This window comes from Balaenoptera musculus, chromosome 13 (genome assembly GCF_009873245.2).
Source record: "Balaenoptera musculus isolate JJ_BM4_2016_0621 chromosome 13, mBalMus1.pri.v3, whole genome shotgun sequence".
NCBI lineage: Eukaryota > Metazoa > Chordata > Mammalia > Artiodactyla > Balaenopteridae > Balaenoptera > Balaenoptera musculus.
The window spans coordinates 69,515,749-69,532,127 of record NC_045797.1 but is presented as its reverse complement, the minus strand read 5'-3'; the positions used below and the strand labels follow the sequence as shown (position 1 = coordinate 69,532,127).

Sequence of the window (16,379 nt, the reverse complement as noted above, 5' to 3'; positions counted from 1 at the left end):
GTTTCCAAGGCCAGAAGGAAAGATTTAAATTTTTGAAGAGTTCATCAGCATTTCAAGGGTAGTGATAAGCCACTGGAATTTACTTTGCTGTTTTCAGCTCAAGCACCGCCACCCCCAGCCTCCCCAGTTCTCTCCTGTGTCTCCGTGTCAGGCTGGGTGGCCACAGCTCTGGGGTCTGAAACGCTCCCAGTCTCATTCCCCTTTGTCCCTGTTTGTGTATCTAATCGTCTTCATGCTTCCTCTGTTCTCTCTCTCTCTCTCTCTCTTCTCTCTCTCTCTCCCTCTCAGTGTCCACTTGTCCATCTTCCTGACTCCTCTTTGGCCCCTGCCCCGTGGCCCTGACCTGAATATAGAGGTTTGACTGCTGGCTCACAATTTTTTTAACGGCTAAGTAGACTTCACAACGTGAACTCCAGAGTAGGGTTGTTATGGAGAAGTATGAGGGGGGAAAAGAGGTGGAAAGAGAAGGCCAAGGAAGAAATCTAACACAAAGGTCCTCAGGAATGTTAGAGAACACCCCTTCTCAGAGGGCACCTCGAGGAGGAACGGGTTGAAACTGCAGGAGGAACATCTGGGTGCCGATGACTTGGCTTGCCTCCCCTTGACAGCTGGTCATTCATGGTCACCACGGTCTGTCACCTTCTGGCGGATTGTAGGGGAGGGCGTGCTGGAGCAGGAAGAGTTCAGCTTTGCATCAGGCAGATGGGGCTGGGAACCATGGTTCTGCTACTTAGAGAGTGTGACTCTCCGGACTTGGATCTCCTCATCTGCAAGAGATGAGCAGTGCTACCTGCCGTGTGCAGGGGGAAGGGTCAAATGTGTTCTAAAAACACCTACTACTCTTTCCTCCTACCCCTTTGATGGTAGCCGTTCACTTGCCCATTATTCAGAAGCTTGCTGTTAAGGCAATTTGGAACCCCAAACACATTTTCTCATAAAAACCAGTAGCCCTGAGCTGTGTGAAGCCTGGCCCCGACTCCAGCCTACCTTGCCATCCTCCTTCTCTTCCCACCACTCCCATTCATGGACTGGACTTTCAAGCCATGGTGGGATCTTCAGCTGTCTTCCAAACACCCCTCAGCTTCCCTATCCACAAACTTTTACTCCTTCAGCCTGGAATCTCAGACCTCTGCTTAGAACCCTTCAGGAAATCAATATCCAGGTGAAATCCAAATCCAGTGCCTCCGTTCTCTGACGATCTGTTCAGAGCCGATTTTTCTCTTGTCTGAATTGACATTCCACTTCACCTCAGTTGGTCATAGGAGCTTTACAATAAAAGTCACAGCATACTGCCTTTTGTGGCTGTTATAATGGGAGTGTCATATTCTTATATCCCTCACACTGTTCAACAACTATTGCTGAATAAATGAATAATAATAGCTACATTTGTTGAGTACATGCTATATGTCAGGTAGTGTGCTATGCCTTTTTATATGCATTTCCTCATGTAATTATCACAGCAAGGTTAAAAGAATATATTATGGTCCCCACGCTCTGTGGGGAGCTAAGGTTCAGATGGACTAAGTAACTTTCCCAAGGTCAAGTGTCCAGAAAGAAGAGCAAGGATTCCAACCTAGGGATGTGTGACCCCCCAAGCCCTGCATTCCTTCTACTTCCCGAGAGAGCCTAAATTAAAAATAAATAAATACAACTAAAATCAACTACTGGGGCTATTTACAACCTCAGGTTTGGGTGCGACTTTCAGCAATGTCCCAAGCCTACAAATAACCTCCAGGCAGGTCTTTTCTGACCAAGGGAGGTAGGCCCAGTAAAGCAAAGAAGCAGGACTCCAAACATGAGGTCCACTAAATGCTGCAGAAAAAGCTTACTGCCACTAGAGGGCTTCCTCCCCCTTTAGGCAAAAAGTGCGGCCTGGAACTTTCTAGTGGACCCAGCTGTGGTGAGCCGCCTCTGGGCTCCACTCCACCTCCCTCAAGCTCAACCCATTTTACCTAAATCCCTGGGTCAGCGCAGAAGTTGGCCAGCCTGGGGGAATCCCTACGGCAGTGCCCCAAGCTGGAGCAGTGGGGGAAGGAGGAGCCACTCCCCCCTGGTTTTCACAGGTACATCCCCGGGCTCCTCTGGGTTGGGGATGCTTTGAGGTAGTCCCTAGGCTCATTTGGGGGCTCCCTGCAAAATCTTACGATGTGAGAGGGGGCAAAGAAGTAAACCTTCCTCCCAGGAGAAGTGGAGATTCTATGGTGGTAATCCAGAAGTGAGGCCCAAATGCCAGCCTGGCCTGCTCCAGGTTCTGAGCCCACTGCAAAGGAGTACTGAGCAAGTGGCCTAAGGCGACCTCGCTTCGGCGGGCTCTGTGGGGCCCGGGGCCCGGGTAGATTTTGCTGAGACGGGGAGGAGGGACCCTCCAGAGTAGAGAAGCATCATTTTGTTTGAATATATCCTGCAGAGAGAAACATCTCTCGGGGCCATGGTTGTGCGGCTACAGACAGGGAACTCCCTCATCTTCACCCCTTCCCAGGAGCCCAGCAGGGGAGGGGCTTCTACAGCAGCCCCTTGGGGTTCCCCAGGGGCCCCGGTATGGGGTTGGAGTGAGGACTCAATGCTGCATTTTAACACCGTATCAATAGCAACGCTTTTGGAGTGACAATAAGTGAAAAGAGGCAAATTACTAAACCATATCTAAGCTATTATTACAACTACTGAAATAACAGATAAACGGTGAAGGACTGAGAGGGGATCAGTGAGGTGGTAAAGGCATGGTGATCCTCTCTCTTTTTTAGACTTGTTGATTTTGTTAAATTCTGTGTGTATTCAAAATGTGAAGAAAAAAGGTGAAGCGAATGTAAATTGAATTATAAAACATTTACAGAGGCTTCACCACGCCCTGAAAGGAGGTGTCAGAAATAGGACAGGCAGCTAGACCTGAGAGCTCTGGATGGAGAAGCGCTGGCCGAGAGAATGAATTCCGGGTTCCAGGCCCCAGAGGGTGCAGATGCGAACTTAGGTGGCCCCGAGTGGCCGTCCACGTTGTACGTGAGAATATTTTCTTATAACTACACCCCCGCCCCGCCCTCTCCATCCTGCAATTCAGCCGGGCGCCCATTTCGAAGGCGTCGGACTGGGTCTTGGCGGGAACCAGGCGGCCTTAGCCCGGCCTGCAGGGAAGGGGAAGCCCGGCAGCAGCCCGGGAGAGGCGACTGGGGCATTGTTTCAGCCCCTCGGGTGGGGTCCTGCAGGGGGAGGGGACGCGGTAGCCCTCCCAGGGGACCCGTGCATCAGCGCGTCCAAGCGCCCGGGCTTTGTTAAGTGTCTTGAGTCACCATGGAAATCCAAAGGAACGCGGAGAAGGGCGCCAGGAGGTCGGCGGGTTCTCAGGCCGCGCCCTCCGTCCCCTCTCGGACCCTGGCCCTGCGGCAGGGCCTGTCGGGAGTTGTAGTCCCAAAGCGGCGGCCGCGACCGGCGCCGAGGATGCCAGGCGCCGCCGGTCCCCGCCTCCCCCTAACCTGCTAGCGAGAGGTGGGGAGCTCTGGGGAGGAGCCGTCGCTTCGGTGATTGGCCGAGGCCGCCTCCAACCCCCACCCAAGACCCCTCCCCTGCCCGCGGCTTCTGACTCCAGCGCCCGGCGCGCCAAGGCGGCTATCGAGCGAGCGAGCGTGCAGCCGCCGCCGCCCCGAGCACCCGCAGCTCCGGCGCCGCGGCGAGACCGGAGGAGAACCCACCGACCGACGGACCCTCGCAGCCGCGGCATCCCGGAGGAGTGGGTGATGGCGGGGCGGGCGGTGGGCTTATTCTCCCCGGGCTGGGACATCCATCTCACACAGTCTCTGTTTCTCTGGGAGGCGCACAATAGGGCCGGGGTCCGGGTGCGCCTAGGGGCCCGGCTGCGGGGGACGCGGCGGGAAGTGTGGTTTGGGAATGGCGGCAGCCTTCCCGGGCTAAACTGGGGCCCGAATCGGTTCCTCTTTGTAAGCCCACAGAGCTCCCAGAGCGCCGAGCGGTGCCTTGCTCATAGTAGGCGTTTAATAGGTGCTCGTGGGATTGCAAAGAACTGGGGTGAGGAGGCGGCTTGGTTGAAGGGGGTTCACTCCTAGCACACAGTAGACGCCCAGCCTCACTCGTCGAGGCGCAGTGAATGGCTGGAAGGCTGGGTGGGGGCTTGCTGGCCGTGGGCCTGTCCGGCGCCGTCCTCTGCCCCCACCCCCATCCGCAGACACCCTCTGTCCCTCTCCCCTGCGGGTTGGGGTTTGCCCAGCCTGAACCGGACCCGGCGGCCCGTCCACACGTCCGGCTAACGGAGCGGACGCCTGAGGACGATTCGCCAGCCGCCTCCGAGGCACCTGTCTGAACCACAAAGGCCGCTTTTTGCGGCGCGGCCCTCTCGGCGGGCGCCAAGCTGGGTCCCTTCGCTTGAGCCCAGCTCGGGAGCCCTTCTGGCTGCATCGATCTTGGCGAGCGAGAGACGTCGACGCCCCAGGCCCGGGGAGGAGGCAGGAGTCCGAGCTGGAGAGAAGCTGGGATGGAGAGAGGCGGAGGCGAGGCCTCCGTTTGAGCAAAGATGGGGGGAAATGGGAGATGGGGAAGCTGGGTGGGGACAGGTGACTGGATCTGGGAAGAGGGGTAAACTGGAGACTAGGGTTTGAGGAGGAAAGAGAAGGGTCTGAGGAGGGAGGGACGGAGCTTGGAGCAGGTGGCGCGAGGCGAGGCTGGGGCTGACGAAGAATGTGGAGGGGAGGAGGGATGCTGGAGGGTGGAGACTGCCTGGGTTTGAGGCGGGTAGACGCTGGGGAGGAGGAGACCAGCGCGGTGAGGAGGAGGGGTCTCCCTGGGGAGGGAGGTCTCCGGGGAAGGGAGGGTCAGGCAGCTGGGGTCGCGGGTCTCGGGCCTGAAGACCCTCAGTTCTGGCGATGGGCCTGGCTGTCCTGTGGCTGGCTGGGCGTGGCTCTTGCACTGGGCGACGGACCCAGGATGGTGGATCCGGGACCGAACTGGCTGTCCCCGCGAGGAGCTTTGTCTCCCGGCTTGACACCAGCCCGTAGGGACTCGTTTAGGGTTTTGTGATAATCCGCAGCGCCGCAGGCACACCCTTTTCTTCGCAGAGCTGAAAGGCTTGGTCCAGCGGCAGATGCTGCCAGGGAGGCGGAATGGGGGACGCCTCCCGCCCGGGAGACCCGGAGAACAATAGCCGACACTGGTATCCGCCCGACAGCGAACTAGGGCCCCCCCAGAACTGAAGTGCGCAGTTTTCTGGTGCAGAAAATGCTCCCGGAGAAATCACAGGGCACGTGCTTGTCTCTTGGGGTTTGTGTTGGGGAACAGAGCCCCGCCGCTAATTCCCTGGTGTGAGTCGCGCGTCCCCCTAGACTGTGGCACCGGCAGACAGACGCCGCCCCTGGCTTTGGTACCTTCTGACCTCGGCACCGCCCCCTGCCCCTTGCAGTTGACCAACCACCGAGACGGTCTGGGGCGACCTGTGGAGGTTGCCTCGGTGCTGAGCGGGCTCCCTGAGTAGCCGGCTTTGTCTGGCGAGGCGGCCCACATCGAAGGTCTGCTGTGTGTTCCTAGAGGGAGTAGTCAGGGCTGGTGCGGACTGTGGTAAAATGAGGAGAAGCTGTCGTGGAGATTACACGCCCCGGGTGCCACTCCGGGCCTTAGAGCCGGCAGCCAGGGGACCAGTGCTTCCCTTTGCCAGTGACCACACCCAAGCCAGGGTATCCATCCTGCAGTTTTCGCTGGTATTGTCTGCTGACCTAAGACAGGGATGGCTCTGTGATAGGAGGCATCTCCTTGCCCATGGGAAAGCAGATGGACAGAAATGGAAGCACAAAAAGGGGTTCAACAGAGCTTTCCATGCACTCACAGTCTTGCTTGCTGTCTAAGCATCTTTCATGCCGCGCCTCAGCGTCTTGACATGTGAAATGACAGCCAGAAACTAGCATTCTGTTTTATAGGTTTTCTTTGATAATTGTTTAGCTGATATTAAAGGTGACTCTTTAGCATAGATTTATACTTTGAAATGGTCATTCATTTAAAAAAAAGAAAAGAAAAGAAAAAAGCAAGGCAGGGCATTTTTGTTCCACGAGTGGAGGAAGCTTGGCTAAATGACAGTCAGAGCATCATAGGACAAATCGTTATGACATATTTGGCGCGAAGTTGACCGATGAGCCTTTCGGCTCTCTTAGCCTAGCCTTGAAACCTCAGAGTTTTACTCAGGTTGATGCATAAGGTGAGAGACTGTGATGTGACTGTTGGCTCTTGCCCAAAACGTATGGTTGCTGCCAACGTGAAGTCCTCCTATCTGGGCTGTACCCAGTGGCAGCAGCAGTAGGCTATATCCTGCTGCTTTTAAAGGATGGTGCTTTGAGGAGGTGCCTCTCAGAATTTACAAAGGACTAGCTGGAATGTTGTTCCTTGGATGTGTTTAATTAAATTATTAGACCTATCTATCTCCAGAGTAAGTGAAAACCAGGAATCTCAGTATTAGAACACCCAAAATCTGAGGCTGAAGGTTTTTTCTTATGAAAAAACTCCAATGGGAAGTGTGTTTTAATGTCATTTCCCAAAGGAAAAGTTTCAGGAGGGAATGTTTTGTTGGTTTATTCTTCTTGAAGGAACTTATGGATTTGTTTAAGGGTGTAATCCTGTTAAAGCACTGTGTGAATATCCAACCCAATTTTTTCCCCATGGGGAGTCAGTTCATAGATGAGGGATGCCAGTATGACCAGCCCATTTCTATCAGGAAGATAGAGAGAAAGCAGCACGCCCCCCTCCCACCTCCTGTGAAAATGCCTGGGAGACAGAGGGGAGAGACAAGTGGCTCCAGAGAAGGACTTTATGTACCCAGAATTCCAGGGTGCCTTTGGGGAGCTCAACTAGGTATAGAAAAGATGTTCATGGGACATGAACACCTGGCTGTTTTCAGCATAACCTCTACCAGATGCAGATGTAAGCCAGAGTAGTTTCAGTATTCTCAATGCACTGCATGTTTCCACCTCTGGAAACAGTTACCTAGCAAGGCAAGTCTGCACAACTGGCCAAAATTTGGTCTGAGGACTTGGTTTGGCTTCATCTGTGGTACCTTCACCTCTCCTTGTCCTGCCATGGACATCTAAGAATTCTCCCTCCTTAATAATAATAGCTCCTCTGACACAGAATTCAGCTCCAGGGAACTGTAGGCCAAAGGCCATCACAACTGTGGACAAATCTCTGGAGTAAATTAGGATTTAGATAAATATTGAGAGCCAGAGAAGTTGGTATTATTAGGAAAGAGTATGTAAGATATCTTTCTGGTGTCAAAACAAATTCTGATAGAATCTGATCCTGTTCATATATTTTTGTTTTCTGAGCTATAAGAAAATTTTTTCAGAAAAGTCTTCTAAGACTTAGTTGACAGGAGCTTATAGAAGAATAATAATATAGGAAATCTTTGTCAATGTGAGAACCTGTAGGGAGAAGCTGGTATAAAATAAAGTCAAATGAGAATAACAAGAAGGTATTTGATTTTCTTGCACTGCTAGTGAATAAATAAGAAATAATTTCAAAATCACTTTGTCTTAAATTTTTTATATGAAGATGAAAGGTTCAAATACTGTGGTATGAATCTTTAATGAACTTTGATATATATGTATAAAAGCAGACACATTATATACTTTAACAAAAGAAATTTGTGAAAGAATATTGTATATGATTTGTTCTGTTTCAATCTTCGAAATTTCTTCCATTTAAAATAAATGGACTTAACCATAGCATCCCCTGACCCTCTCATACCCTCCCATCAATCACAGCCCAGTTTTGTGCTTGTTCCCTTGCCTCCTCCCACCTCGACTCCCTCCTCACAATCCAGACTCAGAGACGATGTACACAGGAGGGAGAGCCTTGGTCTGAGCCAGGAAGCCTGGGGTCAAATCCGAGCCCTGCCACTTTCTGTCCGTCTATCCTTAGATGAGTTATTTTTCTCTCAGGGACTCTGTTTCTTCATCTGTACATTGAGGTTTATATGAGTTAATATATGTATAGCACTGAGACCAGATTCTGGCACTTAGTAAGTGCTCAATACATGTTAGTTACCACCAGCACCATCATCATACCCTTACCCCAGAATGTGTGCCCATAAAAACATTTTGATTCCCCATTTAATCTTTCATCTGGGGCAAGCTGGTGCGGATATCACCAGGGGCCGGGGCAAGCTGCTGTAGGGTATCGATAGTGGGAACAGAAAGAATGATTAGGACACCTTTCTGAAGCTCCCACCCTTGTAAATAGTAGGAATAGCTCTGTGCTGAGTCTGAGCCTCTTTAAGCACAGCTGTTTTGAGCAGCTGAGAACTTGCAGAGTTAAGAATGTTCCAGAAGTGCTCTGACCCCAGCTTTGCCAAATTGTCCCTGTTTATAGAGTTGGCCCGGCAACTCACCCTGCTCCTACACCATCTGAAGAACAATCAGGCATCCGTAACTGGTGAGATGCTGTTGTTCCGAGGATGTTCTGTTCTTGGTGTGGGAAAGAGCGATCATGTTTGGTTGGTGGCAAGTTGTTGGGAATAAAAATTGTTGAGTTTATTTCTTAGCTCAAGTTTTCCAGCTAAGAAATAAATTTGGCAGCACAGAATTACTTATTTAACAAACATTTTCAAATTTTCAAAACACTTAACTCTGTGTTAGGGGTTGTTCTAGTTCCTGTGAGTTAAGTACAGTACTGTCATTATTCCCATTTTACAGATGAAGCAACGGAGGTACAGAAACCAGCCAGCTAGAGAAGTGGTAGAGCCAAGCTTTGAACCCAAAGGGCCTACTCAGAGTCTGTATAAGTCGAGGTTCTCCAGAGAAACAGAACCAATAAGGATTGGCTTATGTGGTTGTGGGGGCTGGCGAGTCTGATGTGTGTAGGGCAGGCCAACGGGCTGGAAGCTTTCATGTGGGAGCTGAGGTTGTGTGGGCCCCATAATGGTTAGTCTTACGGCAGAATTTCTTCTTCCTCTGGGAAACCTTAGTTTTTCTCTTAAGGTCTTTCAAATGATTGTATGAGGCCCACCTACATTATTGGGGAAAATCTTAAAGTCAACTGACTGTGGATGTTAACCACATCTATAAAATACCTTCCCAGCAACACATATAGATGTGTGTTTGATTGAATAACTGACTACTAAAACCTAGCCAAGCTGACACAAAAAACTATCACAGGGTCCGTGCTTTTAAGCACTACCCCAAGATAAGAACCTTACTTGTTGGGTATAAGATTTACAATAAACTAAAGAATTTAGCAATGGGCTATTTATCCCACTACAAAATGGTGCTCCTTACCTTGTTGAAAATAGAATTTGGACCTCTTTTTTCATCCATGTAGCTTCTAGCACAAAATAATGCTCAGAGCAAGCATTCAATAGATAATATTGAAAGAATGACCAACTGAAAGATTGAGATGATATTTTACAGGATTTTCCAGCCATTGAGACCTCTAACTCCCCATTTAAATTTAAAATCATTTGGCCCAAGTGAGGTTGAGGTTTTATGAATGACTAGACTCTCTTGAATCAAAACAGGAGAGGTACTTCCCTGGTGGCCCAGTGGATAAGACTCCACGCCTCCACGGCAGGGGACACATGATCGATCCCTGGTCAGGAACTAAGATCCTGTGTGCCGTTCGGTGCAGCCAAAAAAAAAAAGACAGGAGAATATCTGCATTCTGAATTGAGCTCCCCACCTCCCAACATCTGTCCATTTTCATCGGCTTTAGCAAAGATTTGTGGGTCTGTCACTGCCTCAACTCCTTGTGAATGTGTTCTGTACACACTAGCAGTGCCCAGGACTCAGTCACACCATATTTGTGTCCCTTTGTTGTCCACTGACAAGCATTCCCTTTGTTGATTTCAAATCCGCAATGGGCTCCCTCTAATTTCTCAGGCCTTCGGTCTTTATTCTCCCTGCTTTTGTCTGGTCCTGTCCTTCCCTTTGTCCTTCCCCAGAGCATGACCACTATTGATGGAGAAGTCGCCTCCTTTCCCATTTTTAGTGCTTCAACCGGATTTTCGTCTTTGTAGATCAATATATTCATTCTGTTATAAAATTCAAATGTAGCCCCCAATTTTTTCATTTAATGCCTTTTTGCTCCTGTTTCCAACAGATGTGAAACTCAACTTTAAGAAAGTTACTTGGAATGTTTTAAGTTTGGCATATTGCCAAATATTTGGGCCACACACATACATAAAACAGTAACATTGGGGATTGAGAGTGTATTTTAAAATATTTTTATTTTTTAAACTTTTTAGTAAAGTATAACAGATATACAGAAAAGTATACAAATCGTAAGTGTATAGCTTACTGGATTTTCACAACCTAAACATGGCCATGTAATCAGCACCTGATGAAGAAACAGATTACCAGTGCATATCCCAAAACCCCCCTTAAGTCCCCTCCCAGTCACTACTCTTCCTCCAAGTTCTCTAACCCCTATCAGCATAGATCAGCTTTGCCTATTTTTGAACTTTTTACAGATGGAATCATATAGTGGGTATTCTTTCAAAAAGTGGCTTATTTTGCTCAGTGTTACGTTTGTTGCATTTTATATGCTCATTTTCATTGCTATATAGCATTCCATTGTGTAAATGTACCACAATTTATTTATCCATTATGTTGTTAATGGGTATTTGGCTAGTTTCTAGTTTGGTGCTGTCATGAATAGTGCTGTTGTGACCATTCTAGTACCTGTCTTTTTGTGAACAAACGTGTGTTTCTCTTGGGTATATAGTTAAGAGTAGAATTCAGGTCAAGGATATGCATATGTTGTGTTTTAGTAGACCACACCAAATAGTAAGATTAATGGTGAAATTTTTTTTAAAAAAGTCAATCCCAAGGCATGCAATGCTGTGATTAAACGGTTTTTAAAAGCCCTAAATGCTGGCATAATTTAGTGGCTTGATCAGAGGTTGGTTTTCAACTCTTATTCTTCAGCAAAAAAATAGAACTTTAGCTGTGTCTGACTCTACAGTAGCTGAAGTGAACATTTCTAAACTAAAGACCAAGGATGTGCTTCAGCCTTGGTCTTGCTACAGCAATTTCCTTACTCCTGTTTCTTAAGGAAAAGCTGAGAATCAGATTATAATTGCAACATGGGTCCAAAGATCATTCCAGAGATGTCCTGTCAGCCTTGAACAAGATTAACAAGTGATATTTATTTGGTTAACTATTTTGGATTTCTTGTATTGGGTCAGATAGCAGTTTTGAATTGTGTGATTTCTGTGGCTTAAAAAACGCCTCAGAAATGTCAGCTTGTAATTGCAAAGTTCATATTTCTTATTTGGGAATTAGAAGTATAGCATACATCTCATTTTTTGTGGGTTTTTCTAAAAAGACTTAAAACGCACATGTTATGGGGGGTGTTAATCTTATTTATTTATTTATTTTCTTTTTTTTCTCTCTTTTTGTAATTGAAGTATAGTTGATTTACAATGTTGTGTTAGTTTCAGGTGTACAGCAAACTGATTCATACACACACACACACACACACACACACACACACACAGACACACATTCTTTTTTCAGATTCTTTCCCTGGGACTTCCCTGGTGGTCCAGTGGTTGAGACTCTGCGCTTCCACTGCAGGGGGCGCGGGTTCCATCCCTGGTCAGGGAACTAAGATCCCACATGCCATGTGGTACGGTGCCCGCCCCCCCCAAAAAAACAAAACCAGATTCTTTCCCCTTATAGGTTATTATAAAATATTGAGTATAGTTCCCATTACAACGTGATTATAACGGAAAAACCCCTGCAACTACTGAAAAACAATAAAGATGAGGCACAAAGATATGAGCAGTAGCCTCTATCCAGATTGTGGATATAGGCAAACCCATCTCCTCTCCATAGCTGGTCTTCATTGTTGGCCCAGGAGAGATGGCAGTGATAAACTTGGCCAATATAGATCAAGAGCAGCGATTTAGGTACAATTATAGGATGATGCTAATGAAACCTTTGCCACCAAAAGAGCATAACAAGGCAGTCATGAATTCCTAACTTGGCTGGTTTTTGCTTATAAGACCCATTCACAGCCCAAGTTGTTCCTGAGAAAGAATATTTTCCTGTCATGTGGCCTTTCATGTTTGGTATTGGTCCTCATATAAGCAAGTGAGTGAGATCAGATTTATCACTGCTTTAAAACCTAGATTTACTGCTTGAACTCTGAGTCCCTTAAGCACTTAGATATTTCATATCTCTTTTAATATAGGATTTAATTTTGTACTTTAAAATGTATATTCCAATATTTAATCAATTATAAAACCACTTATAGACCATTTTGCTAATACAGCTAGTGTAATGTTTGCGTTTCATCAAATCCTTGTCCATATATACAATGTAATTTTTACAGAGTTGTAACCACAACACGGATACTATTTTGTATTTTGTTCTGCCATCTGACATTAGAAAAAAACTTTTCTGTGTCTCTACCTAATTTAGAAATGTAAACTTTTAATTGACTGCCTATCATTTCATTAGAATGTACTATATTTAAACATTTACTTATTGATGAACATTTAGATTATGTTCGATTTTTATTCTTTAATAAATTTATTTATTTATTTATGGCTGCGTTGGGTCTTTGCTGCTGTACGAGGGCTTTCCCTAGTTGTCGAGAGCAGGGGCTACTCTTCGCTCTGGTGCGCGAGCTTCTCAAGGCAGTGGCTTTTCTTGTTGCGGAGCACGGGCTCTAGGCACGTGGGCTTCAGTAGTTGTGGCACGTGGGCTCTAGAGCGCAGGCTCAGTAGTTGTGGTGCATGGGCTTAGTTGCTCCGCGGCATGTGGGATCTTCCCGGATCAGGGCTTGAACCTGTGTCCCCGGCATTGGCAGGTGGATTCCCAACCACTGCGCCACCAAGGAAGTCCCTGATTTTTAAAATTTTAGGTAGTGTTTACATCTTTGTGAAAATCACATACATGATTTCATTACCCAGCTGATAATATGTTTTTAAAAATTGAGATTCCCTTAAAAAAAGCTTTTGGTGTGGGGGATGCAGTTTTACTCATAATACCTGATAGTTTTCACATAAGGAGAAATGCATAAATATGTGTTAATTCCTTGAAATGCATAATACGTGTCACAAAGTTCCCTGATCAGAGATGCCTTCCAATCAGTCTTAGCTGGCAGGTTGTTTATCAAAGAACTTGTGTAAATGTAGGAATAAAATTGTCTGAGATAATCAATCATTTTACAAACAGGACATGTAATAATAATTTGGAGCACAAAGGACTCCAAGCTAAGCCAATTCTACCAATAAATTCTATAAAATTGTGTTGTCTCAATAGCAGATAGCACCAAAAGTTGGCCATAGTGAAAAAAATGAAAGTTGCAAAGAGATGAAACAGTTATGAGAAGCATCCAATACTTAGTTAAATTCTAAGTATCTGCCAGTAGAATGCAAATAACCAGGACCAGAAATGACTGTTGGAGCAGCCTAGCAAGTGAGAGAGGTTTACTAACCATCCAGTAACTGGACTTAAGTTGCACTGAGCTGTTATGTGAGATGGGCTCAAACCTCCTCTCACATATTTCCTGAGTGCCTGCAAGGAACAGTGCAATTTCCAGGAAGCAGCTTGCACGTGGGAGAGAGATGGGGTTTGAATCCTGACTCTGCTACTTTCTAGACGTGAGAGACCTTGGAAAAAGTCACCTAATCTTCCCAAGCCTCGATTTCCTTGTGATTTAAAGGGTTGTTAATATCTTTCTCATAGGTTTATAAGGAGGACTCAAGGGAAAACATGCAGGGAGCCTGGTGGGTACGTCGTAAGCACTCAGTAAGTGGAGCTAATGGTATTCTCTAGGTGCTAAAGTTAGGTGCTTTGAGCTACATGAAGGTATAGAACAGTATTGTCAAAGTACATGATTGTCAAATGAATAGGCTGGACAATAGGATAGCTGGTGCAGAGGGAATAGAGAGCACCTGAGAAGTTCAGTCACAATGGTTCAGGTCCCTCATCTGTACAGTGAGGAGATGGAGACTAGATTCTGTCGGCAGCTCTGATCTGTGACAGCCGTGCTATGTTGCTGCTGAGACTGTCACAATTCCTTCCCAGCTCAAACCAGCAGACTTGCAGTTTGGCACCATCTATCAAAACGAAAACTGCACACACCCTTTAACCGAGCAGTACCACTTCTGGGAATTTATCCTAAAGATGTACAAGTATATGTGCACGACAAAAAATAGGAAGGGATATTATTGCAGCATTATTTGTACTAGCAAAAAAATTAGACCCAACCTAAATTCTCAGCATTGGTGAGCTAGTTAAATATATTATGATCCATCCTTACAAAGAAATATTATGTAGCCATTTGAAAAAAATAAGGCAGATAATTTCTGATCTGATAAAGAACAACATCCAGTATATATCAGTGAATAGAAAGGAAAGCAGGCAGACCAATATTTAATGCATATTTGCCATTTATGTGATGTAAAATATATACATATACGCTTAAATATGCACAGACTGTCCTTGGAAAGAAACACAAGAAAATCCATGATGGTGCTTGTCTCTGGAGAAGGGGACTGGGGAACATTTCACTATTTCTATAGTTTTAAATGTTTATCACGTGTATATTTTACCTGTTTAAACAATAACAATAACTTGGCAGCCCTGGTTGGTTCTGGCTCACCTCTTAGAGACTCGAGTAAACTGGAGAAGGGTAGAATTCTGGGCCTCATGCTCAGGGCTTATGTTCTCATATGGACCCCCAGATGGAGGACCCCTAAATAAGCCTGCAGAGTAGGGCTTTCAAGCCTACTGAAGAGACAGAATGTGTAGCCCGTTCAAAAAAGAAAGGCTTTGGGGCCAGGAAGTGAGGATGACGTACTACTGCTGATTGGCAAATAGCATTTCTGATATTTTCCCTCTTATTTATTTTTATTCAGGGAAATTTGATTTAAATCTTAGGATGCAGAAGATGAGAAGCACTAATGAGGCATCATGAACCTCCCACAGCGCTGTGTGCATGTGCTCATTCCTTCATCCCTTCCTTCATAGAACAGGTGCTTACTGAACACCTACAGTGGGCCAGGGGTCAACACAGGATATTGGGGCTAAAAAAACCTTAGACAACATTTAACCATTTCACAGAGGAGGAACCTCCGGGGCAATTTAACTTCCAGTGAGCTGTATCAGTGCAGGCAGTTTCTGATAATTGCCCTCTTTGGTCTCCAATGACAGGTTAAGAGACCTCTGGATCCTCCTGGAGAATTAGTTCCCTCATGTAGAGTGTTGGTTCCATTCTGTTTTGCATTCTGGTTACTTTTGGGCATGTTTTCTCTGTAAGGGCTGTGAAGACAAACTCCTGGGTTCATACCTTTGTGTGATCTCTTCCTGTGACTTGCTTTTAACCAATAGAAGATGACAAAGATGATGGGGATGTCATTCCCATGACTGTCATGTGATGTAAGACCCCGTCGTCTTGCTAGCAAACTTGCTCTAGACGCGCAGTCTGATGAGCAAGTGGCTGTGCTGGGAAAGCCCACTTGGCAGGAGATTGGGTGGCCTCTAGAGGCTGGGTGGCCTCTAGCTAGAAGCCTATGACCATAAGGAATGAATTCTGTCAACAACCTGAGCGAGCTTGGAAGTGGGTTCTTCCCAGTCAGACCTCCAGATAAGAACACAGCCTGTCCAACACCTTGATTGCAGCCTGTGAGGCTCTAAAGCAGAGAACTTAGGCCTCCTGGCCCACAGAAAGGGAGGTAATGAATATGCGTTGTTTTAAGCCACGAAGTTTGTGGTAATTTGTTAAACAGCATAGAAAACTAATTCACAGCTCTCCCGCGTCACTGTTTCTAGTCCATGTTTTCGTCACCCGTTTTACCCCATGAACCCACTGCTTCATTTGTTTATCATTCTCTTTCTGAGTCTTTGCTCGCCCTCCCCCCGTGCCCCGACTCCTGGCTTCTGGGGGATAGAGGTGGAGAGCAGCTGTGCTCTGACCCTGACAGGGCTGAGGGAAGTCATCAGGATAGTGGGCACTTCTGGCCCCTGTGGTGGAGGTCCAGCAGAGTGGGGGAGGGCGTTTTGCCCAAGTTGGTGGGGAGGGGAGACTGGGATAGAGCTCTGCCTAGGAATGTACTAGAAAGCAGTCATGGAGGTGGTCAACACTCCATTTTGTGGCCCTTTTCAATGTATGTAACCTATTCCAGAAGTTGTTTCAGCCTGTCCTCCATTGTTTTTGTTGTGTTTGGTTTTGGTGGTGGAAAGGGTACTTGCTGAGGGCATTCTCCCATTTTAGTCCCTTTTTTGGACCATACCCTGGAACATCTGGCACATCCACTCCGAGGGGCTCTCTATAGAGAGAGGAGGTGATCCCCTTCCCCACCACCCAACTCCATAATCGTCTTCCTCTGAAGCCATCTGGGGAGCCCAGCCCCTCCCCACTGTCACTGAATGTCCCTTCAGTTTCACACG

At 47.0% G+C, this 16,379-nt stretch overlaps 1 protein-coding gene across 2 annotated transcripts in view; it reads left to right on the top strand.

Moving 5' to 3' along the window:
- The first annotated feature begins 3,571 nt into the window (after window positions 1-3,571).
- DPYSL5 (dihydropyrimidinase like 5) overlaps window positions 3,572-16,379 on the top strand; it is an 88,962-nt gene continuing 76,154 nt past the window's right edge. Inside the window, exon 1 of one of the 2 annotated variants that reach the window (XM_036873069.1) lies at window positions 3,572-3,718. The gene's annotated coding sequence lies outside the window, so the exon portion shown is untranslated. The remainder of the gene's footprint in view (window positions 3,719-16,379) is intronic. The other variant, XM_036873070.1, reaches the window with a different exon arrangement.